At 44.4% G+C, this 25,796-nt stretch overlaps 1 long non-coding RNA gene across 22 annotated transcripts in view; it reads right to left on the bottom strand.

Moving 5' to 3' along the window:
* Positions 1-25,796, bottom strand: part of LOC146805748 (uncharacterized) — a 912,995-nt gene that overhangs the window by 187,771 nt on the left and 699,428 nt on the right. For 4 of the 22 annotated variants that reach the window (XR_014967905.1, XR_014967893.1, XR_014967894.1 and 1 more), the window contains exon 1: positions 2,128-2,388. The exons of 8 other annotated variants lie outside the window; for them this stretch is intronic. This is a non-coding gene — a long non-coding RNA (uncharacterized LOC146805748). Of the gene's footprint in view, positions 1-2,123; positions 2,452-2,990; positions 3,394-25,796 lie in introns of those variants that run through there. 10 more of the 22 variants (XR_014967915.1, XR_014967911.1, XR_014967912.1 and 7 more) reach the window with 8 other exon arrangements.

Genomic DNA, 25,796 nt, shown 5'->3' with positions numbered 1-25,796 from the left:
AACAAACAAAGAAGATTGAAATAGCAATATTTTACATAAATTATTACAACACTATCAACATGATAGCATATGTCACATTAACACAAGGTACATTTTCATGTGTAATTAAAATATGATGGAGGAATGTTTCTGCCTTTGGTATTTTAAATACCAGGCCCAAAGGGAAATTATCAAGTACAATTGTACCGAACTATTTTTATATTAATGCCATCGGCAGCAAGTCATAACTCTTCCAGTTACCAAGCAGTAAACTTTGAAAGGCTATAGTTTTATGAGGACCATGAAAGGCTGCTTTCTCAAATAGTGATTCAGGTTAAATACCTTGCAAAGCAAAGCAAGCAGTTGTTCACAAATGCCTGAAAAATATTAACTCCCCCCACCAATTCCCCAAATCCCAGACTCCTTTCCTACCAGAAATGCCTCAAAATGGCCCTAGAGAACTTTCATTTAGGATCAGACTTATTCTCATACCTTACAAAAACATCTAGCAAATCTTAGTTGTCTAGCTATGAGTTTTTATTAACATCTGTCGAGCAGGTATGTGCCATTCCCCCCTTTTTTCTGTGTTAAAAAGCAGTGGGAACCGTGGTACACAGTCGCCGAGCCACAGCTGTATGTTTATTTCTCTTCAAATGTTACTCATCTCGGAAGTTTCACGGAAGTTTGTTACACTTTCTACATTTCTGTTTGAAACAGTAAACTTTATTTCTGGAGAAAAACGATGCATGAAAGTTTTGAAAGTGTCATAAAAACATTTGAAAGTAATGGTTGAAAATGAGACTTTACAATAATTATGAACGTTTCATAAATGGCTCTTATTCTCGTGCTGTCCTACACACACACACACATATATATATATATATATATATATAATTTTTTACCATGAGTCAGATAAATGCAAGTCCCGTTGGGAGGACCGAATGAGAATTCTGATTCACAATACAGCTAAACTTTTCACAACTAAACTTCACAACTGTTATACAAAAAAGCCGGGCAAAAACGAAGGCCCAGCGCGAGCATGTGTGGCTATAGAAAAGGGGAGGGGAGAGGGGGAGAGAGCGTGCTTAACCCAAGCTGCTTAAAATGACATCATTACTCCCAACTGCTAACCAAAGACAAATGCAGTTAAAATGTAAATCAACGCCAGACATTTTAATGCTTTGCCACACACTGAGCATGTACTCCGCGTGGTTAATAAGGGGAGCTTCCGAAGGTAACTTATAGAGTAGAACGTGAAGCCACATAAACCACGCTCAGCCCTTTACAACTGCAAGCTCCACTTGAAGTTGCCCAGCACATTAGCATTCTTTTTGTGCGGCACGGGGTGACATGCTTTGTGTGCACGATTGCTTTATGAGCAAGTATGACGGTATGCAGTGCTCTCGCCGCTTTACACAGCCAAGCTCACACAATCACCAAAAACAACCACAAAACCGCAGTTGGTATGTTCCTAGTGTTTAACAGCGGCCATGAAAGGCGGCTTTTTTACAGTGCACACTACAATGCGGCGCTTGTTCCTCACACACGTTGCCTACAAGTTCGCCTGCTGCAACCAGACATCCCCTACTACCTATGCTCTTTCGAAAAATCAACAGGCCTACTTTTGGTATTTCGGCCTGTTGTTTGTTCGAAAGAGTACATATGTGACGAGACATTGTCTCCTTTTTTTGTAAAATTATTGTGTATTATTTTTCCTTAAAATTAAGTACAAATGCAAATTACATATGCTCACGTGTCAACTCTGTATAATGAAAGTACCCCCTGAAGAAAAACTAAGCCAACGATGACAGGCGAAACAAAAAGAACACACAGTGGCAGATCATGCATAATAAGGGAAAGTCACATATTATGCAAACAGAGGTTAAGTACTTCACATCTAGGTCAAATAACATGTTCTTTTTATGCAAAAAAAAACTACAACTTGGGAATCCTTCTTGAAAGCTGTACAAAACTTCTTTTTAAAAGGTAACACTCACCCCAAGTAACACGCAACAGAGTATTTATTTTCATCAGTTACGTGCAAAGCAGGTGACTGCACAAGTCTGATACTCTTGCAGTCAAAATCGAAAGAAAAATCTCTGGAATCAGAAACAAACTTTTAGAAGCAAGTTTTTTGTACATACTTACGCGCACCTCGGAGCATTTTGAGCGGGAGGTCGGAGGAACACTGTATTTCTGCGGAGCACGGTGTGAGCAGCCGGCCATTCCGTTCATATGACGCCCGGACTTGCAGCGACGCTTTCGACGGTGGCAAAAGAGCGCGGCAAACGTTCTTTGCAACCGGTCAAAATCCAGGGAAAGCGAATGGCTCCCCGAGCGCTGCAAAGAGTCATTTTGACATGCCTACACAACTAGCCGAGGCAGCTTTCAGACAGGATTTCGAATCACACACAAAGAAAAAAGAAAAAAAAAAAGCTTCGGGTTCTCTTACAGAAAGCTCGCCGTTGGGAAGTTGGTTTTGGCGCGGGGCCAAAATTCATGTGCAAAGAGGGGCCTCATTACCAATTCATGGCAGCCTTCAGCGCTAACAAAAAATGTGACCCAACAGGGTAAATGAACGCCTAAAATTAAAAACTGCGAGACAAAGACAGCTCACTTAATATTCCTTCCAGCGCAGCGCATAACTATTTGCAGGAAAAGTCGCATTTACTGTATCTCGGCGCTGGCTTTAATTAGCCGGGGCCCTCGTGAAGTTTTTTTTTTTTTTTAAGTCGTGGACTCGATTTTTTAAATCACGTTTCTGGAAACGCATTTGCTGCAAACATTTGCATGAAGTAAAGATTTTCGTCCACTTTAATCAGCACGACCCGATTGCAGGACACACCATTTTGTTTTTAACAAACACATCAGTGCATTATTATTAACTAGAACACAATTTTATGTAATAGGGCCGGAAATAAGTTACAAAAACTACCGCGAATGGTAACTGTGGTGAATTAAAAAGATGCTCGGGGCTGCCTTTTCGGGAGAGGGTGGTCGGGAAGCCTTACCTAACGTCGTCTGCTTTTCTGTGGATCAAAAGTCAGTTGCCGCTGCCCAGGCACAGGGATATGCTTTCAGACACCATAAAGGCCCCTTTCTACTGAGCCGGCGCTGTGAGGCGGCTCCTCCACACCGTGTTGAGTGGGGCGCGTCAGCAGCATCCAATGCAAAAATGCATGCACTACTTTATGCACGCCTGAATGAAGACGACTCGATGCATATGAGCAAAAAACATAAAATAAATGAAAGCCATTTTGGAATGGAAGTTGTCGGGTGCAACATGACGTTGGGCTATTCCAGGGAAGAGGGGCCCAGGCTGGGCGAGGACCTCACTAGGAGCAGAAGCGTCCTGGGCCATGAGCCAATGGAATGACTTTGTTTGACCCAGCTGCCAATCTCTCCCCAAGCACTGCGCCAGACTAAACACTGACACTATTTTAACTCAAATCAGGCCGCTGCAGCTGTTTGCTTTCCGGCTCTGAGCTATGCTCAGCAGCCATTATGACTCTGCAAAGCACACAGCGCAGTTGGGGCTGAGCTGCAGAACTAGGTTCAGACTGGATCTGTCATTTAGGAGCGAGCTGTTTCAAGTAACGTGCCATGGTTGGTATGAAGGAAGCGATTCTAATCCTGAAAAAGTCAGACATTTCTTTATAAGTCAATTCGTGTACCAGTGGTTGGTCTTTGTACATTGCAAGAACAATGTGTCATTTGGAAAGCGCGGCACGCAAACAACATTCTAATATGTAAGTGCAATACGATAACATTACCCCCAGGTAATATAGAATGTGGAGCCTTATGTACTGTTTAGAAAAAAAGTATATTTAGGCTTTATTGGTAGCCCTATCTGATGACAGAAGGCCCCACCAGACAACAAACACCGCAGTACATTCCGATGACACCTTGTCTGAAGTTCTTAAGAACTGAGTAGTGGTGTAGAAGGCGGTAAAACACAGAGGATGTGGAACGATGAAGCAGATGGGCCCTTCATAGCTGGTCATTCTGGAGTCACCACTGGTCTTAGATGGCCAGTCATTGACTGAGGAACTACGACTGACGGGTCATATCAAACAAGGCACTCCTTCAAAAGCGAACTCATCCAGAAGAGGCCTTTTATTCCAGGCCTTTTATTCCATCAGGCGCTTCCCATTGGGCAGGAGCCATTGGAGGCCAGTTTTGAAAGTCCAGAGCCACTGCGGGTGTCTTTGTTACTTTTGCCTGTTCCTGGACACTAACTGCAAGAAGCACAGCAGGCTTCAAAATAGAGAAAGCAAGAGAGGGAGAGAGGGGTGGAGAGCAACAAATCTGAGAGAGGGAGAGAATTTATGGAGGGAAAGAGATGTAGAGTAGAGGAATGGAGCAGGGCTAAAAGTTGAGTATTTTTGCCAGCTCTGGTTTTGGTTTCCCAGTCTGTCCCATCACGGGTCTTCAAAAGACTTTTTTGGAAGTCTATATCCAGTGCACAAAGAGTGCCCTGTTATGTAGATCCCTAAAAGTAGAGCGATCAATCATCAACACGTTTGTATCTACCTTGGGTGGATAACAAGAATGTTTAAGGTGCAGGGGCCTCAAGAGCTGGTAAGACAAAGAGACTGCATAAATATACAGGAGCAGAGCCTGGTAATGACTTGTGCACGAGGCATAAGGGTCTTAAAATGTGATATCTTTGTTTGGAAGCCAGAGTAAGGTGCTTAAGGTGTTTGGACCAGGCAGAATGCAGTCAATATTCTTCGGACCGTATATGAATATGAGCGAGGCAAAGTGATTTAGCGTTCTTTGCAGCTCTGCAATGTAATTGTTCGGCAGCCTGGGGCACTGTGCGTTAGAGTACTCCAACCATGTACTAAGTCCAGTGGGCACAAATTCCATCTACTCTCGTACGCTTTTGGGTTCACTGTAGAGTTCCGCAGCAGAGAGGAAATTCCTTGCACAAGATTCAGTAAAAAAGTGTTGATGAATGGGAACAAAGCATAAACGTATTCCCAAACACAACATTTTGCACTGCATTTTGGTGTTTTTTACTAACAGGTTTAATAAAACGCATATTAATGACATCATCATACTAAAATACATGTGTTTTCCAAATTAGACTATTCACAATCTGCATGAATGAATTCAGGTCTCTAAAATGAGAACATTTAGTTTGCTCCCAATCACACAAACAGAAATGTAAACCTGGACATACCTAATGTGCATCCTAGAATATGGGTTGATACTCTACGGTACAATCAGAAGGCTGTTTAGGCAAAAGCACAGTACTATAGCAAAGTGCAATCTTCTTTGTGCTATCTGTATAACTATATTGCTGTTATGCATGAGGTCATACATCTCTCTGCACAGAACAGAAATGTAATGAGGTTATCAACTTCTCCGCCAACACAACTAAAGGTTCTGTTATGTGAAGTAAAGCATTTTGGTCATCATTCACCAACCAGGTTGCATCATGGTGCTGAGATACAGAAAAATCCTCTTAAAACACAACACCTGCTGTTCCCAACCCGCAGCTGGTAGTCTATTAGATCACAGCTCAGTGAGAGAAATGCTAGGTCTGAGTCATGCAGTACAGTATTTTAGTTGCATATTTATTGTGCTTCATACCCTTTACAAGATGATAAAGTACATTTGCAAAGAGGTAGCACACACGTCTATGGTGTGCTTGATTGGTAGTGTTTGAGTTTGTGGTGGGATCTATATTGCAAATATTCTGATCCCATTATTGATGACCAAAGTTGTGCTCTTATTGTGGTTTGGATGCTGCATCTTGGCATGTTGTTGGGTGATATGAGTTGAAGATAGGATTATAGGGCTTTTAAGACACAAGAAAAGGTGGGGAAATGTGAGTGAATGCAGTGTGGCTTAGGTGGAAAGTGTTTAGTGTTGTGCTTCTGTGTAGAGGTGTAGTAGCAGCAGCTCATATTGCTTTGATGTAAACGTGTAGGAGCAGCAATGTGTGAAGTGGAGCTAAAGAGAGTGATGTTGCTGTGCAAGTGTAATTGCACTAAGATGAGGAATCCACGGAGCTGTGCATGTGGTTGTGCCCACCATCATTAGGGGGCAATTAAACCAGGTTCAGGAGGGTACAGCCTAAAATTAGATGTCATTCATACCCTCAAAGAGATGGTAAGTGTTTCTGTCAGCTAGCTGTGTGACCCTTCAGTATCAGTTTGGGAAGAACCAAGCCTTCAGTGCCTTCCTGAATTTCAGGTGATTTTGGGTGTTTGCCATGACTGGCAGAGTGCTCCAAAGTTTTGCTACCTTTACAGAGGAGGTTTCACCAACGAATTTCTTCTTCTCTGTAGAGATACCCCCTCGACTCAAACCTCTCACTAAAGAACATACTGGCAAGGAGAATAAAGCAGCCTGGTTCAAACACTTTCTCCTAAATAAGTGAAAACTTTTTTTCTAAGAAAAAGACTTCATATTGGCAGCTCAAGGGCTAGTCCACTCTCACCTAGAGGGAGGAAACACAATGCTAAGCAGTATGCCAGGGACAACCCCTGCTCCCCTGAAGGGCATTCTTTATTCAGCAGCAGAGCTCATCAATGGCTGAGGAAATCCAACCCCACCCCCCTCACCTTAAATGAGCTACACAGGCTCCCCTTGCAAGTCAGGAAAATCTTCAAAAATGCATTTATTTGCTTAACGGTTTTAAGTAGTGCAGTGCATGGAAGGTACACTTTACCATCAAACATAAAGATGCGTAGTGTACAGAGAGCAGCAGATACTACAAGAAGAGAATACTAAGGCAATCATCATTTATTGAGAGTGAAAGGAGCAATGTTGGGAGCAGTGTTGGAAAGACGGGTGGGTGGAAAAGACATGAGTGGTAGATTAACTGAGCTTGACAGACATAGCCTGAACAGTTGGGTTTTCAGGTGTTTGCAAAAAGGGTGGTCTTTACTCCTAAATCTGCAGGTAGTGAGTTCCAAAAAAGAGAGGTAGCACCTGAGAATGACTGATGTTGAGCATGAGTGGATTTGACGGTGGGAGGCTTGAACAGTCAAATATTTTTGCTTCTTGACATTTGGATGCCCCTGGACTATTGAGGCATGGAAGTGAGGTAGGATGGGGAGTTGAAGTGGATAGCTTTATAAATCAGACGTCCCAATTTCATGTTTATTCTGGATCCAACAGACAGCCAATGTAACTCAGTCAGGATAGATCTAATGCTGTTAAATTGTATAGTATAAAAAACAAGCCTTGTAGCATTACTATCTGGCAGCACAGCTGCAATGGGTGGCCCGCTGGCTGACAGGTGCCGAGAGGACACGGCGACGGTGGAGAATCCGCCGCTGACATTAACTGAGCTCCTCAGGATTTTTCATCCGACGACGGGCGCGCTGAAGCCTGAACCGTTGTTGTTAGTGGTGGCCTGTAAATGCTACCGCAGAAGTCTCCGGCTGACGCGGGCCACGCTCCCATACGCCCCGGCCATTCCACTGGAGGGCTCCCCTTGCGGGCGAGGCACGCTGGAAGCTGCGGAGTTGAGGGATTGGCACGCGGTTGATATTCACACAATGGAGGACCTATACCACGAGGGGGGCCTCTTGTCGTTCGCGACCCTTGCAGAAGAAACGGGGCTGGCGCAGGGCCAGTTTCTCCGTCACCGGGCCCTGATAGAGACACTGGTGGGTCACTGGGGGGACTTGCGGGTAGAACCGGAGCAGCATTTAGTGCTGCAATATCTCCATGTCATGGGCCGAGGGGGACATCTGATCAAATGGTTTGCTGAGGCCTTGCGGATTCATGCGGCGCCGAGTCTGGGGGCACTGCGCGAGAAGTGGGAGGGGGATCTTGCCCGCCCTATGGTAGATAGGGAGTGGGAGGGAGCGCTGAGGGGGCCAAGGAGGGTGCCTCGTAATATGAGATTCCGTCAAATACAGTTTTTTGTCCTACACAGGGCCTACCTCACGCCGGCCACCATTAATAAGTATTTTCATCGCGCGGACGCGTGCTGCCCCCGTTGTGCGGCGGTCGACGCCGACCTGATCCACATGCTGTGGGGCTGCCCAACACTGCAGATATATTGGCAGGCGATACATGGGGTACTCCGCAGGTGTACGGGCCGGGACATTCCATCTGAGTGGCCCACTTACTTGCTACATCTCTTTCACCGACCGCCCCCGGCTAAGGTGGCCTCTCGTTTTCTAGATCTAGGGATAATAGTGGCTAAGCGACTCATCACCAAGCGCTGGAAGGCAGACACTGCGCCGCATGTGCGAGCATGGCGTAGTTCTTTTATGGTGTGGGCGAAGGCAGAGGAGGTGGCACTTCGGCGGGAGGAGACACTGGGCCTTAGAGCGACGCCCATCGCAACCCAGTGGGGGGAGATGAGGCAGACCCTGTTGCAATCGGAGGAGGTGGCCCCGGGGGGGGGGGGGGGGCAGCGATGCGCTGTAGGAGCTGCATTAGGCGAGGGGGCGCTGTTCACCTGGTCGAGATGCCACGCTGGTGGGTGCGGCTGGCTTAATAGCGAGGATAGTGCAAGCCGCAGATTGGATATCAACGCCTGACCCATTTTGGGTGGTGGGGGCCGGGGAGGGCGGAGCCTGACGGGAGAGGGGTCAGTGGAGTGGGGCCGTCTAGACTAGACGATGTGAGCTGCTGTTGTAAATTGTTTTAGTTGTTAGACTGTTGAAGGGACAGCTACCCAGTTACAGAAGGGGGAGTATAGCACTGTTTGTATAACTATTTGGGGAAGCACTGAGAATAGGACGCAATTGGCACCGAAGGTGGTGAGCGGATGCTCTCCACTAGGGCTGTGGCCACAACATCACGACTGGAGACGGGTTTACTCATGGCCCCACAGGCTATACTTTGGGGCACAACTACTTACCGTATGTTTAATGTAACGCAACCTGATTGCATAAGTTGCACATCGGAACCTGGCTAAATGATTTATGTAACAATGCTATTTGATGAAGTATGATGTACTGTGTGGTTCTACCTGCAAATTTAATAAACAGATTTCTAAATAAAAAACAAGCCTTGCTGTAGCACGGAGGACAGTTTTCAAAGGCATGAGGGCACTCGGTGGGATATCTGCTAGTACAGCGTTTCCTAAGTACATCCTGAACAGAATGAGGGCATGAGCTGCTGATTTAAACAAGGAGAGGATAGAAGGGTTTTTATTTTCTTTAATGAGTGCAGATAAAAGTTAGCAGAGTTGGCAAGTCTGTTGACACGGTGAATCATGGACAGGTTTGTGCTTAAGGCAATCCCACGAGAAGAGACTGTGAGGGACAGTAATGGAAACAATTCAGGTATATTAAGGTCAGAGATTAATCTGGTGTGAAGGCTCTACAGAACGTTGGGGAGATGATGATAAAATAATATTTTTTTTGCTGCCTTAGTGTGAGACAATTATCAGATATCCAAGTGAGCACTCTCCCTAGGGTGACACATAGCAAGTAAATGCCACAAAAAGAAGGGGGTTTGAAGTCGATTTGAGTGTCATTGACATATGGTTGGCTGAACATCTCAATGTCATGGCAGATTTCAGACAGGAATTCCACATACAAGTTAAAGAGAGGGAGACCAAGATGCAACCTGGAGGGACACCACAAATTATAAGAGAACGTTTGAACTGCATTGCTTACAAGACCCTCTGCACCAATTCCATTGTTTCGCTAGCTAACAAACTAACAATATCTAAAGGTCAACGCCAGATGAGGAGCTCAGATATCAGCAGATTAGAGACTAAGTGAAGCAGGAAGCTGATAAAAAGCATTCTCAGCCCATACCACCAGGATCTGGAACAACATCCCCTCCAAACTCAGAGCCGTACCAACCCTTGTAAAATTCGGTGAGAAACTGAAAACCCCTCTCTTTAGGAACAGAATCATAAATAGATTGCTCACCTCTTCCACTTGCACTCTACCTCCTCTCATTGTGACACAGACTGTGAATTCCCACTGTGCTTGCCTCATGCACTGAATTCTGATTTTAGCCAGGTAGGTTCACACATTTGAAATACCAAAACATACAAACACGTTTAGGAATGAGGAGCTGAGGTGCCCATCTAAAGTGAAGATTTCTCTTCTGTGAATATCTTTGTAGCTCTACTTGGATAAAGGATAGGCCTAGCCAAAGGTGGCCACCTGGGTGAACCAGAGAGGCTTTAAGGATATGCATTCATCCATGGAAAGCCAGTCATGTGCGGAAAGAGCAAGTGGGAAGTGGTTCTATAGATAAAGGAGTGTTTGTTGTCTTAGTGCCACATTTTGGATTCAGCAGTCTTTGGAGGAGTAAGAGTGAGTCACCCAAATAGAGTCCGTTTGCATGGTCAAGATTAGATATGACAAGTGTACTGTCAAAATGAAACATGGTGAGGGTGATGGTAGCCTGGATCTTCTGTGGGAAGCCCAGATGATGGAACATTAGTATGGGAGTTCTTGTGGTGTAGAAGATACTGTAAGTCACTTTGGACATTAGGATACCAGGGACAGGTGTTATACCTAGCTTATTCCCAGGTTTTTAGAAAGTGGGTATTTGTCTGTGGATTCCATGTCTGTGTTAGGATGTTAGTCTGGCTCTTGTGCATTCACTCTAGACAATCACAAAAAGGGAGCTGAGGTGTGCCCTGCATATCCTGATGGCCCACCACCAGGCTGATGGGCCTTCCTAAGCTATAGTGGTGGGAGGAGTTGTCACTGACACCTGAATAGGGCTGTGCCTTTCCTCACACAAACCCGTCTTAACCTCCCGTAGAGTGTCTGGAGCCAGGTCAGAGAAAGGCAGTGTCTTGTGCACTGCAACGACTTTCCTCTGAAGTTTGCCTACTTCATAAGCAGAAAGGGGTATTAGTATTGGACTTCTGACACCCCAAAGTCTGAACACTTCTGGACTGAGGACATTCTGCCAGAAAGAAGACTGGATGCTATGGGATAGACTGCCACTCTGCCTGTTGCTTTGTTGTCCTGGCCTGCTGCTTGCTGCTTGTTTCCTGGGAGTGAAAGGACTGGACACAAGCCACTGGACACTGAATCCTGCTTCCAAGGTTCTAGAAGGGCTTGTGCGAGCTTGCCTACTGTTAAGAAGTCTCAGGGCCGTCAAAGACTTCATCTGCACCTTGCTAATCGCATCTGGACTTCTCTGCTGGGAGTCTTGATTGGCAAGTTCTGCCAACTCTAGTTCCTGGGCCCTTGGAATCATGAGGCTGCTGTTGCAACTCAAGAAAAGCAACATCAGCACCGTCAGCGACGCCGCTGCCTGAACCAGAGCTGACATCACTGCTTGTGAAGTGCAAGACGCACCGCCCAACTTGCGCTGCAGCCCTGACCTCCCCGACAACAGCACTTTGCACCTACACCGTGCCGCTGTCTGCACCAGAGCCGGCACGTTGATTGTCTCTTTGACATGTTTGCTTATTTGTTTTATTTGTGTATGTTTAATGTGTCTTACAGCATTTCTATAACCCAGGTGCCTACTCCAGGAGTGAACCATTGTAGGCTCAGGTAAAGAGGTTTAAATAAATAAGTAGAAATTGTGGGTACAGCCCCAATGATTTATTTATGTAATCATTGGATAACTAAGATACAATAATCTGTTCCGGTATTACACCACTATTTGTTCACATGTGTTTTGGCCCAGGTTATGCAGGAGTACTAGGGCTAACCCCTACACATTTTGTTGCACCAGAGTCGAGGGCACCGCTCATGAATACCACGAAGCACCGCCTGACTTACAATGCAGCCCTGATGCTTGCCAATGCCAGCGCCTCAATCGCATCACCATGGAGTCAATAACCGATGTGGGTGACCTCCTGAACTCATCAACACTGCACCGTCGTAAGGAATCAACGCCTCACCGCCAACACCGCATCACCTCCCATACGCAGCCGTAAGGAACCGACGCGTCATCTCCCTTGCGCTGTACAACATCTATGTTTTTATCATTTTCAAGGTACTGTTACTGGGGGTCCTTGTGACTCCACCGCTGGTGTACTCCTCGCAGTCGGCGCTGAACTGTTGAATTAGTACCTGTCAAAACGTAATTAGCCCCAGTTGAAGCTATTGTTTTCTAGGAGCAATATTTTTACAGTAATCGTTCTAAAAGTGATACCTCGAATTGTGTATGCAGGATTTTTGTTGTTTTGGTCTTGTTTTCTTCAGCTAAATATTAGCTATTGTTCTAAACTGGTGTGGTGTCCTTTTGTGGAGTTTTCACTGTGTTACTGTGTGTGTATGTACAAATGCTTTACACATTTCCACTGAGATAAGCCTTTCTGCTTGTGCTTAGATACCAAGGGGGTAAGCAGGGGTTATCTTAGCTGTGTGACTCCCGTATCCTGACTAGAGTAAGGGAACCTACTTGGACAGGTTACAAACCACTGGCAACTAGAGACCCCATTCCTAACAAATACTTAAAATTAACCTACATTTTTTTCCCCTGAGGGCCTGGACTGTAAAACACCTACACCTGGCAAAAGTATTTGCTATATAGGTAGCCTCAGAAGCTTGTCCGCACAAAAATCAAGTAAGGATGCCATTGGGCTAACAATAAGGTACAGATTAAATCACCTATGGCTGAACAATATTTTGTAAAAATTGGTGATGTTGACGGTTTAGTTCAAATATGTTTTTAAACTATGGATCTTGCATATGCACATGCATTGTCTGAATGAAGGCTTCAGCAAACAGTTTTATTGGTCACTATATTATTAACTCAAGTACAAATCAGAACAGAATGAATCTAATGTTGATTATTAAAGATCATTCAAAATGGACACATTCACAAATTCCATTTAGCATGCCTTAAACACAATAAAATTTGAAAAGATCATCAAAAAGATAGATACAAAGCCAGGTTGACCATAAAATAAATAATGTAAGATAATGTTATTTCCAATTGACAAATACCTGAACAAATATCTTCAGAATTCAAATCTTAGACCTCTAAGTATCTTCTTAACATTACAGTTTGCTATTTGTTTAACTACCACTTACATACATTTAGCTAGAGAATAGAACATTCTTGTGTCCTGTCCCCTATGTTCACTCCATTAGCACAACTATGTTTCACATATTCATTAAATATGGGTTGCCACTTATACTTCAGTTAAACCAAGAGTGCTGAACTAATACAGATTCTGTGGATCAAGTTTCCTTTATGAATTAAGCACAGCTGACAAAAAAGTCCATCATAAGACTGAAACAAGACCCTTGATGAGCGAAATTCAAAAAAGGAGTCATAATGTAACTCTGGTAACATACACAAGTTGGGACCTTTAAGACTGCCAATAGAAAAACATCTTCAATCTGAAGGAGCTCAAAGAAGTTAAGGAAAATATAGTTCACAAACTAGGGACCCACATATTGCAGGTGCATATAACTCAAGGCTAGTCTAACTTGGTTTTATCCTCACAGTATGTAATGAGATACTGATTAGCCATGTTACTCTCAAAAAGTGTTTGGTTTTATTGTTCCATACTGGGTGAAAAAGGTATTAATTTAGTAACATTGTAGGTTTACTTTTTATTGAATTTCATCCAATTCAGGCATATTGAAACTACACACGTGAGTCCTGAAATTAAAACAATATCTATTCTTAATAATTCAACCTCAAATGTGCTGCCGTATTGACAGGTGAAAAGTGCTTTTAAAAAATGTGATCCCCAAACGTATTACCAGATAGTTCTAGTGTGAAGGGGGTTAAATTACTAGGATGTTTATTCTTGCTCTCAATACATATATATATATCCTTTCTGCAACAAAGGTTTGGGTTCATGCAACGTCAACTATGCCAAAATGAAGTTATGGTCAACCTTTCAATCTGATTCTCTGACATAACTGGACATTGTGATTATCTCGGTTAAGCTTGGTGACTAAGAGAACCTAACTTTGCCCTGTTAGGCAGCCTTCTCATTCTATCAAATATTTGGGAGTTCACCTTACACCAGCGCTTTCTAATTGCATGGCCTAAATTTACAGAGCTGTGCTCAGTGTCACTGATGTAGACTTATTACAATGGAAAACTGTGACATTCTCCCGGTTATTCAGGTTCACAAGCACTAAATATAACGGCTGACAAAGAATATTGTATGCTTTTCGGGTCCTATCTGTTTTAGTTCCCAAGCTCTACTTATCAGAAAGTAATATATTTAATCTAGGGCAGAAAGAAAGTAAGAGTGATCTGTGATATTTGGAAATGTCCAGTAAAATATTGGGGTCTTGAACAGCCTGTCAATCACACCTTCTGACATGGGTGGCCCTGAACATAATATAAATCTGAGAGCTTGGCAGGCTCATCGCAAGGCAAGGAGGGCCACATGTATCAAAGTCAGGATTTGCGAATCCTGAATAGCGAATTTTAAGAAATCGCTATTTAGGACTCGCAAATCCCTATGCATGTAGGAATCGCAAAAGTAATCGCGATTCCTAGATATTGCTTAATTGCGACTCGCAAATTGCGAATCACAATTATGTAATAGCTACCCATTCATTCCTTTGGGCCTAGAGGCCCATAGGAATGAATAGGACTTGCATACCAAATAGGTACTCGCAAACTGCGCATGCAATTTCAAGGGTGCAAGGGTGTCAAAAGGACACCCTGTTGCACCCCTGAAATTGAGACGCTACCCCATGTTGTGCACATACATGCCCCAAGGTCATGTGTGTGTGTAACATGAAACTTTGAAAAATGCACTTTAGTGCATTTTTCAAAGTTATTGCAAATTACCATCAAGTTCAAATTGATGGTAATTTGTGATCCCTAATTGCGAATTCGCAATTTGAAATTGCATCATGCCTTGCATTTAGGGAATCACAATTTGCGATTCCCTAAATGCATTCTCAATTTAAGTAATCGCAAATTTTACGATTCCTTAAGATTGCGAATTTGCATTTGAGTTTGATGCATCCCATAGGCAAAAACACCAGTCGCAAAGTGGCAGATTGCGATCGGTATTTTCGTTGATGCATGTGCACTCATTCTGTCCAATTTGTGGTATTAAAGTAATTATTTTGGCTTTTTAAACAATTTTATTGTCGCTATCAATCCATCATCAAGGTACAGAATATTTTATACATTAATGTACTCCACAGGAAACAAATGCATTTTGAACAATATATCATTGCATGGCTTACACTACAACATATTTCACTCGACATTCCATACTAAATCCATTTCTCTATAGTACAACTGTGGATGTCTCCAAAACATAGAATGTACAGCAATCTGACCATGTAGACTCAATATGCAACAACATATTTGCATTGTGAGCCCCTTGACCAAACTGTGACCAAAGATTCCTATATGGGGAGCACAGGAGGAGAATCACCCTAACCCCTTCAAATTTGTCACAAAAAAGATCAATGACCTCTCCTCCAGTTTATAGGGAGCACTGAGACACATAAGGATGTTCAACAACAAGGATTGCAGAAAAAATTCAAACATTGGACATTTGAAAATTTGAGTGAACTCAATTTCCAAGAAGGTCTTGATCTTCCCCTCTTCTATCTTTTTTTAAACACATTTTTATTGATTTTCTCAATACAATACATAATCATGTCATATACATGTGGATACAAGAGATGAAATCATGTCCTTTGTCTCCATAGAGGCCAGGAACGATATTTGTCAAAAAATATCGAACAACACGAGGTCTTGGTTCTGACTTGTGAACAAGGTAATGAACAATCAATAATTTTCAGGTCATAACAGCTGCACATTCAGCAGGAGTAGGTAAGGAGGGGTTTATATGCGGGCAGACCCCAAGAGTGGGCTCTCCATTTTTGGGAGCATTTGCGGTATATAGGAGCAATATAGTGCATTTAGTACTTAAGACCGTGTCTCATATGTGAACAATCGTGAGGAGGAGCCTAGTTCAGTGAGAGGGCAAACCTGTAAGCAGCAAAGAGTAACAGAATGCCAGGACGGGTAACCAGTCTACTATGGATTCCCTCTGTCCGTGAGGCCCGCTGCAAGTTTATGCAGTTCGTGGAGCAGTGTGTCCTATTCTATTGCTATGGGGACCTTGTGAAGGCTGGGGACCTCCTCTCGCCAAAGGGCTACAGAGTCAGCTTTGCTTCATTTGAGATTCGCTGCACACCAATACTGTTCAGCTGGCAGTGTGTTGGCTTTCCAGTGCATAATAATGCACCTGTGGACCATGAGCAGCACCAGATCTAAAAAGTGATTGGTAGCACTTCCTGACTTCTTAGGATTGAAGAGACCTAATTGGCCACCCCACAGGTGCACAGTTCCGTGCAGCCTATGATGTCCGGCAGCGCATCAGTTATCTCATGCCACAATGCAGCCAAGGCGGGACAGCTCCAAACAATGTGGGCCACACAGCATCTTGTGCTCCACATCTGGGGCAGCACGAGGCAGAATCCAACGCCATGTAATTTGTGCCAACGTGAGGTACGCTATTTGCAGGATATTATGCTAGATACATTGAAATTTAGTGTTGCAGGAGATTTTAAGCGGATACGCTAAAATCCTAGCCCACTCCTTTTACGTCAACTCACGTCGTAAGTCACACTCCCACTCCGGCCTATTGGACTGCAGGGGATTAGGCAGCGTGTATGCTAGGGTCCTAGTTAACCATGTAATCAGTCTATGGCCAATGTCATTGGTGTGGAGCATTTGGACCAAGAGGTGTGGTTCCGGTTCCGTGTCAATTATCCACCAGTCACTGCAGTTCGGCCACTAGAGTGCTATATGCCAGAAAGTGGTCCACTGGTAAATTATAGTCTGCCTGTAACTGCACGAACAGTATGAGCACATTTTGTTGGGAAAAAGGGCACCAATGGTATCAACCCCAGTGGTTTCCCATGTTTCAAGACCATCCCTGACAATCAAGTCCCTGAAGGGGCGGACAGAGCTAATACAGATCTCCTGCATGTAAGGTGTGAGGGATGGCATCAGTCACCAACTACGGCGGTAGCTAATGTGTGATATGTGGAGAAGGTTGTTGGACTGCCAAGGGGCTTTACTCTGTGGCAGAAATACCTCTCGCACTATGCCCTGTGCTCGGTCCAGTGGGGAAATCCCAGGTCTTCCAGAAGTGGTCCCGCTGGCCATTGCAGCTGCGCCACCAGGTAATAGTGGTCAAAGTTAGGGTGACAGAGTCCCCCTTTTACTACTGAGATTTGAAGTTTATGTAATGCAACCCAATGCAGACCCTTTTTCCAGAGAAAGCTCCCTAGCATACTATGGAGGGTGTGAAAAGTGATGTGGGGTACGTGAACTGGGAGAGTGTGAAAAAAATATAGTAGGCGCAGAAGCATCACCATTTTAAATATAGATACTTGACCTTGGAAAGTGAGCAGGAAAGCGATGCAGAACGCCAATTGGGGGCACAGAGAGGCACTGGCTCTGGTAAGATTGCCATCAGTAAGGTCCTGCGTGGTACGATAGATGTGGATACCTAATATTGGAACGTGCACAGTTTCCATCATAGCGGATGTGTGTTTACCAGTAGGAGCTGTGGTAGGCAGGCTGGACCAAGGGGAAACAGCCACAACTTAGCCCATTTTACTCCCAAACCTGATGCTGTGCGGAACTCCTACAGAATATCCCCAATCTCCACTATTCTGTGCAATATGTCTTGAATATAGATAAGCACATCGTTCGCTTAGAGTGAGACGGTATGCATCTTGTTACCCATTGAAATACCCCATGCCCACCCCTTCTGTCACGGCCACAGTGTCAAGGGTTCCATCACGAGTGCAAACAGGAGCAGGGACAAGGGGCACCCTTGTCACGTTCCTCTACTTATAATTTTGGGGTCTGAGATGCAGTGTCCAATCCTCACTCAGGCCGTAGGGCCTGTATAGAAGAGGCATATAATTACAAGAGTCTGCCCGCAATGGCCAGTTTCGATAGTGTCGCAAACAAACTCACAGTCCACTGTATTGAATGCTTTCTCTAAATCCAGCACTGGGCATGCTGCGTAGGGGCAGTGGACAAGAGCTAGTTCCATCACTCTGTGGAGCCTACGGTGCTTGATCAGCTGGGGTTGAAACAGTTTGTATCTTTATGAACGAGGGAGGGATTTCAAGGAGGCGCATGCAGTAATCTTGCTGAATATTTTATAATCAGCTCCTAGCATGGATAGAGGGTGGCATGACATCACCTCAAGAGGGTCTTCATCTGATTTTAACAGAGAGATAATTAGGGACTCTCTAAGCATCAGTGGGAGAGGGTCCTCTGCCAGAGAGCTTTGGTAGAGCTCCAGCAACTTGGCAAACACGAGTGCCTCAATTGGGAGTCTATCTAAGCCCCATGTCTTACACGTGGTGGACCCTCGGATGGCTGCCCAAATCTCCGGTTCTATGATGGGCACATTGAGATCTTCTCGGGTCACTGGGTCAACAGTTCGACAGTATGATTTTACTTAGGTAGTCCTGCATGTGGGACTCGCGGTTGACAGGGAGAGGATTGCCTAGGCTTTAGTAGTGGATCGTGAATGCTACATGTATATTGGGCTGACTGGGAACTAAGCAAGCCGGTGACTGCTGAATCATAGTGATCAAGGCCCCTGGTGATGCACTGCTCAACAGCCACGCCAGCAGGTGGCCAGATTTATCACATTCTGCATGCATTTTTGCCTGGTAAGCCCTAAAGCCCATGCATCTAAGTTGTCCTATCAAGCGAACATGACACTTATTGGCCACCTCCAGTGTATGCCAGGCTGCCGGGGCCTCACACGCCTCTCCTTCCTGGTTGCCTAGTGACGTCTGCATATGGGTTAAGTTATTATGAAGATTCGCCCTCACACCCACTATGGCATTGATACAGTGAGCAAGAAGAGCCTCTTTTAGTGCCTCCATTTCGATGGGGCTAGTATTGGCTGGGCCCCAATTCTATTCGAGGTAGTGGAACAGCATCTCCCGGGTCACGCTGCGAAAGGGAGTATCCTCCAGCGGATCCGGCTGCAGGCGCCATGTGAGGATAGTGAGCAGGATGTGCTCCAGCCAAGATGTATCTGGATTGGGTTGTGGTCCAAGAAGGTATTCTCTAAATACTCTTCATTGGCGAGTTGGGAGTGTACAAATTGCAACGAGTGTATGAGTGGCAAGGAATTCGGTCAAGTTGCACATGCAGGTCTTGTCGGGATGAGTAGTAGGAGTAGTGTTTTGTATCGGGGTACGGGTTCGTTAGCTATCTAATAGGGACCAGTGTATGAGCCATTTAGGAGAGGTGGGCAGTGGGGAGGGGAAATATGATCGATCCAGGTTTGGATCGAGGATACTGTCCAATTCTCCTCTGATAAACCAGGGTATTTGGGTCCATCTAGTGAATGGCAGAGAGCCAGGTCAAGAAAGCCTGTAGCGCTGTATTTGGTGCACAGATGCTGCCTAAAAGGAGGGGTTGGCCATCTAGTAGCCCTTGTACGAGGACATAACTCCCTTCGGGGTCTACTACAGTGGCAAGACAGCGGAAGGGGATGGCAGGTTGGACCCATTAAGGGTGTAATAGGCAAATCCCGAATAGGTGGTGCAGTAGACGGGCATCTTCCCCTCAAGCTATATGCGTTTCTTGGAGGAATGCGATCTGCATGTTGCAGCATCTAATGTATTGTATTGCTGAATAGCATGTCACTTGCACGCTATCCCCATTCCATGGACATTCCGTGTAATTATCTGCAACATAGTAGTGGCTACAGGCATCTAGGGTTAGCAGGGGAGGGATTAGAAGAAAGGAGCAAAGAGGAAAATCCAGGGTGCACTTGGCACCCCACAGTGGTGGTGTAGAGGGCAGGGTAGGCCCAAGATCGGTGTGTGCTGTACTGGACGACCTGCGTAACTTGTGTAACAGAACCCTGAACTTCCCTCCCAGGGTAGCTGAAAAAACAGCGACTGCCCAAACACAGAACAAACTGACTCTTTGATTGGGAACTCCGAGGTCTCGTAAGAAGCTCCACCCAGGGGGAGTGTCTGAGGGGGGACCTGTAAATCCTGGCCTAGCGCCAGCCAATTATCAGGCATGTGATGCATGGGCAGACCACAGGCATGTGGCAGTGACCCATTGCGGCTCTGTGAGGTACAGGAACGGAGAGGAATCGCAGCGGGGAACAAGCACGGGGGCCAGCAGAAGCTTATGACCTGGGACTTGCGCGCGGCATCATTCAGCTGGGCTGTAATCCTCAAACTAGTGCATCTGCTGTCTGTGGGGTGATGATGGGTATGACATCCGAGGGGGGGACTGTAGGAAGCTGGCTCTCAATATAGTGTACTAAAAAGAAGTAAACTGTGCAGAAAGTCCAGTGGGTTCCCAATTGGTTTACAGAGGCTAATGTAGATAATACTCGCGCTCTCTTTTGTGGTAGTGTGGGCGAGCAGTTAGGCTTATTAGTTGGGTAGTCCTAAGCATCTATTGAACTCACAGAGGCAATAAATGAGACACACACTCAAAGAATAGTTCCGAGACCAAATTAGAAACATAACACTTCTTTTTATATAGATTTTGAACTCAAGAACTTCATTTAAAGGCAAGTACAGTTCGTTCAAACCTGTGCACTTTTACACACAATGCAGTCCGTTTCATGGGTTCACCATCTGGGATCGGAATAGTAGTAGGCCAAGGTTCAAAGTACTTCCAGCAGTTCTTCTGGAACCACACGTGTTCTACCGGGAGCAGGGTGCTGGGTAGGCTGGTAGCTGGCACTATAGAGATGGGGAGCCACCTTAAAAGAGGCTGCACAGGGGGACTTGTGGGCAAGTTGGAGGGCTCCCAAATTGGGGCTCAGGTCACAAGAGGTCTTAGAACATGGGGCACAGCTGGTCCATCAGGACCCAGGCTGGGGGGCTCAGGAGCAGAGTGGGTAGGTCAGCTGGGTTGGGTGCGCAAAGATGCACCTCACAGTCAGGGACAAACAGATGGCAGGGGCAAAATCAAAGCAGTTGTGGCACTCTCAAAGTGGGTCTCAATGATGTTAATGTCCCTCGGCGGCGGCTTGGTCCTGGTGCAGTTAGAATCCGGACTGGACTCCTGTTGGTATTTTGTGCAGGGCGTCTTGTAGCCCTGGGGTTGGTGCTGCATGGTTCCGGTAGGTCCTGGTATCTTCACACTCGGTGGGGAGACAGATATGACCTTTCAGAGCACGAGGACCTTCTCCTGGTCATCTGAAGTGTCGGTCGGGCAAGGGAGCTGCAAGGCGGTGGACCGGACTCTGCTTGTCGGTGCCTGCAGACTGCGGAGAGTAGCTCCTCTACTCCAAGAGAGACTGTTGGTGGTTAATAAAGTTCTGGCAGGCTACCCAAGGTTTTGGTTGTTTTCTAGCTTGCAGACGAAGTCACTCTGTTGTGATTGTCAAGAGAGGGCTGCAGGGTTTTGCTCCTAAGTCTGAAGTTCTGCTGCAGTTCTCACCAGGCAGTGACTCTTCTTTGCCCTTCTTCTGTTGATCCATCAAATTTGAATACTAGAGTTCAGGGGTGCCACCTAAATACTCAATTTAGGGATGTTTAAGGGGAGTGGAACAACCCCTTTGGGGATTTTAGGGGCAAAGGTTACCTCTCTGTCCCTAGGTATTATGCTGCTGCCACCATTTATGGGTCAAACGTAATGTCCTAAACTCATATCTGCCCTTTCCCTTTCTATGGCCAGTATCCTGTCCTCCAGGGCTATTGTGTGAGCAAATCTCATTAGAAGGAATTCCTCCTCTGAGGGATCTTCTGCGTACCTTGAGTGACCTGAGCCACTCTCGCTAGAGGTAGGTGCCCTTAGCACATTGGGTCAGTTTTAGGGTAGAGGTATGGTGTCCTCGTTTGAATTGAGGCATATTTGGTCATCCTCCTCACTCGCTCAGGAACTACTTGAGGAGGCGCAAGAACCTACTTCCACTGCGGGATGCAATCTAAGAGACAAGATCCTCAGCAAGTTTAGTCTTATCTTGTGGCAGTGGGATTAGAAGCTTTGGTATGGTAGCTGTCCAGATTACAAGTATTAGAAAAGGAGACGATCAGAGGAGTGGCCGGCCTTGGCAAGATGGCAGACTTATTCTAGACCCACTCTGCACCACGACCCATCATCATCCACTGCAGTCTGAGCTTCAGCCCCCCTGTTGCCAGCAGCATACACAGCAATGAGCCACTTGCCCGCTTTCATCATTTCTTACTTCTTGAAATTCTTCCCTGACAAGGTGGTCGTGCATTCAGATCACCTACATTAAGCACAAGATACAATCCTCTTTTCATACTAGTCAAGAGCTTATTCTCCTAATTCTTCCTCATCTCAGGGTAGTACCTCTTTTTTGGATGTCAGAAGAGCTTTATTAGTTTATTAAGACAGGACAAAACATTTCAGAGTGTCTCAATCACGCTTGGTTTCCTATGGGCCATCCTCCAAGGGCTGGAAGGCTTCTGTTCTCACCATTAGCTGGATGAGTTGGCATATGATTCTGTTGGTTTAGAATAGCCAAGGAGTGTTTTGTCTCGTTGTTCTAGAGCTGTTGCAGCCTCATGGGTTCAGACAGAGGGTGCTTCCCTACAATACATGTGCTGTGCTGTTACATGGGCTATACATGACACATTTCTGTCTCATAAGTTCGATATGTTTTCTTCTGATAATGACAAATTTGTTTTTTGTGTTCTCAAGACAGCTATGCACTGATTTAGTTATAATATATACTTCTGCATCATATAATTGTGCCAGTTTGTTTCTTACTTTGTTACATCCTGGCAAGTAACCGCTATAAAGAAGAGAACAGATGTAGGGGTAATGAGCCTTTTACTTACAGTAATCTTCATTACCCCTAGGATAGTCCTCCTCATCATAGCAGCACCCTACCCCCTCCCTTCCAGACACAATTATGTGTGGCTTTAGTATTTTCAGGAAGTGCAAGGGGGAAACTTTATGCTACGGGATAATAAAAAAATAAATATTGGGCAATGTTACCCTAGTAGGATGCGGGGCTTCACAAGTAACAGCTATAATGAGGAGGACTATACTAGTGGTAATAAAGATTACTAGCGAGTAACTAGTTATGTTTTACTACCAACAGTATACCATTTCAGGACCAAACAAACAGTTTCTAGGCCTTTTCAATACGTGTGGTTCTGGATTTGCTTCTCATCACCTTCATTTTCGGGGTTGGATTTCCTAGGGACAGGGTTCATCACAGCTGTAAAATCCTAATAGTCTGGAGCATTATGGCAACCTCTGAGTAGAAGAATGTCTGTGTCACATTGGAGCACGTACACCTACCTTTCTAGAAATATCAGCTTTCAAAAATTTGCATTAGGAGGAGGTACAGTATAGAGCTTTATCATGGCCAAAAAACTGTATGGTAACCAAATTCTTGGCTAACTGTAATTGATTTCCATGCAAATAAAAAAATATTGGGACAGTAATTTACACAGTCTGTAGTGCTGCAGAAACCATTAGATTGGTGTACAAATGCCTTTGATTGTAGAAGGCTTATAAATGAAGAGCAAGGATTGCTTCAGCAGTTTGGTTAATCTGGCAGACGACTACAGCAAGGTATGGCTAATTACCAGATCCTATGAAACTGATTTGGAAGTGCGATAATATGCACATTCTAGAATAAGTTCTGGTAGAAACCTTTACATTCAGGAATTTATACCAGCCAATTTTAATTGAGTTTGCTTGAAGAGAAGTGGTTTAGGTAATTTTATAAGTTCTGGTAAGGTCAACTTTCTTTGGAATCCACGGAGGCATACGGAGTGGCCAAGAATTATTAGTTACATGATGATCATCCCTTATGAAATCAAGCATTTTGGTAGGCATTATTGTAGATAAAAGGTAAACTCAAGAATCATTAACCAATTTTACTACCATCACATTTGAAAACATCAGTATCAATCTCTACAGCAGTTCCTACCTGGCCATTAGCCCATTTTATAGGAGGCAGTAGTGCAAATATCACTGCACATTGATGCCACATTAGTCTGCTGGTGGCCACAGACTAGCAGACTCTGACTACATTTGGATCTATTTATGAATCAAGATAACATTTTGTTACAAAAAAATACTTGAAGGCCCTCCTGCGTGCACTAATGAGTGGAGACTCTAAAAGGTTAATGGACTGCTGCAGAATAGGGAAAACAGTAGGTGAAAGATTAATGGTCTACTGCGAAATAGGAAACTCATAGAACCATATGATCTATTGTTTACTAAGAATAACTCCTTTGTAAATTTAAATTGATATAAGTACATATTCAAATCAAGAGTCACAATATAGAACCATCCTCCTACACCATATTCAATCAATAATTACTGCATGTTAGAGTTCAAGATTTTCCACAGCTTCGATTTCGAGTCTTGAAAGTTTTCACAATTGTGGTTTGAAAAAAATACCAATACAATTTCTGACCTTGTTTATATATTGCAGTGCCTCACTCTGAAACCAAAAAGGAAAAGAATGCCTATGGTAAACTCTATGCCATGGATAAATGAAATCAAAAGATGGGCCAGTTCACTTTCAGAGAATTTTGGACCCTCACTCTCCACACAGCCAAACAAAGAAATTGGTGAATTCTGGAAAACTGTCCATTTTTTGGAAGTTGTAGGAAACTTAAACCATTCCACTGACTTTATATTTCATTCGAACTTTTGGGAACATTCCCTTCATTTCTTTATACAAATATAAAATAATCTTTTTTTAATCTAGTCAGTCTGACTACAATCCACAGATAATTTTCCCATATGTGTATCTTTGCCACATGAAAGCATATTTTTATTGGCTAAAAAAAGACTTTCTTTTGAAGCAAAACCAATAGCGTGAAGCAGTTTGGATAGCATTTAGGATGAGGCAAAAATGTAAACCACTCAGTAAAATGACTTCCAGCATCCCACCACCTTTGCACAGTAGGACCACAATGTGCATTGCTCCTACCACCAGATGGACTGTTTTTGTACAAATGTTTCAAAGGGGAATACAGTTCTATTGCAAAGAGGGAACAAACACTTTTTAATGAAAAAACATAGAAGAAGAATTTTGATATGGCTATATATAGAGATGTTGCAACCAGTCATGGGAAGTGTGTCAGTATCCACGCCCAGTATTTTACTATCCTGTGACTGCTCAAACATTTTTAAATGTATCTGGCTCAGTTATTTATATATGCACAAATGAGCATGGAAATACTAATGTATACAATTTCTTCTTAGAATAGTTTTGATGAAAAGTGGGGAAGACGCCAATGATATTACTATACAGTTAAAAGGTTCCGAGAGGACAACAATTCTTTCATTTGAACATCGAAGTTACGTTGAGATTTTGAGGTACAATAATGAAGGTAGAAATTTTGTAAGTGACTTTAGGTAGATGGAAAGTCAAACTGGAGACACTAGAGCATTTCTGGAACACAAAGAAGCCAATTGCAACACAATATTCTAGATAACTTGAATAATACACTTACAGCTAGTCATCCGAAACCTTGAAGGAAAATAAGCTGACGACATGCAAATATCTATACAACCCTTGGAAAACAGTATTGTGTTAAGAGCTGAATGTCTTTAAGATTTGGGCAGAGACTAGAATCAGGAGACTTGATGCAAGATCCTGCCTGCCTAGATGATGAACATATTAGCCCAATACAACGGAAAAACATACACAGAGGGGCTCAACACCGTTTTGGATTTGGGACCGACCGAATTGCGGTCAGTGTTTCCGACTGCTGAATTACGATGCGACAGAACACTGTTCGGTTAGATTGCCATTGTTTCCTAAGAGAGGTCGTGCTATGCCCAAGAACCGGCCGTAACACATGCTCCTATGGGGAAATGGGGTGTGTGTGGAAAATCATTTACCCTGTTGCAGGCACCCCTTGGTGCCTGCCACACAGTGCATATTTTTATAGAGGTGTACCTCCTCGGCCAGCAACCGTAGGCCGCGGGGCAGG

Source organism: Triturus cristatus, chromosome 8, assembly GCF_964204655.1.
Source record: "Triturus cristatus chromosome 8, aTriCri1.1, whole genome shotgun sequence".
Classification (NCBI taxonomy): domain Eukaryota; kingdom Metazoa; phylum Chordata; class Amphibia; order Caudata; family Salamandridae; genus Triturus; species Triturus cristatus.
Note: the sequence above shows the minus strand (reverse complement) of the source record. Positions and strands in the feature narration are given on the sequence as shown.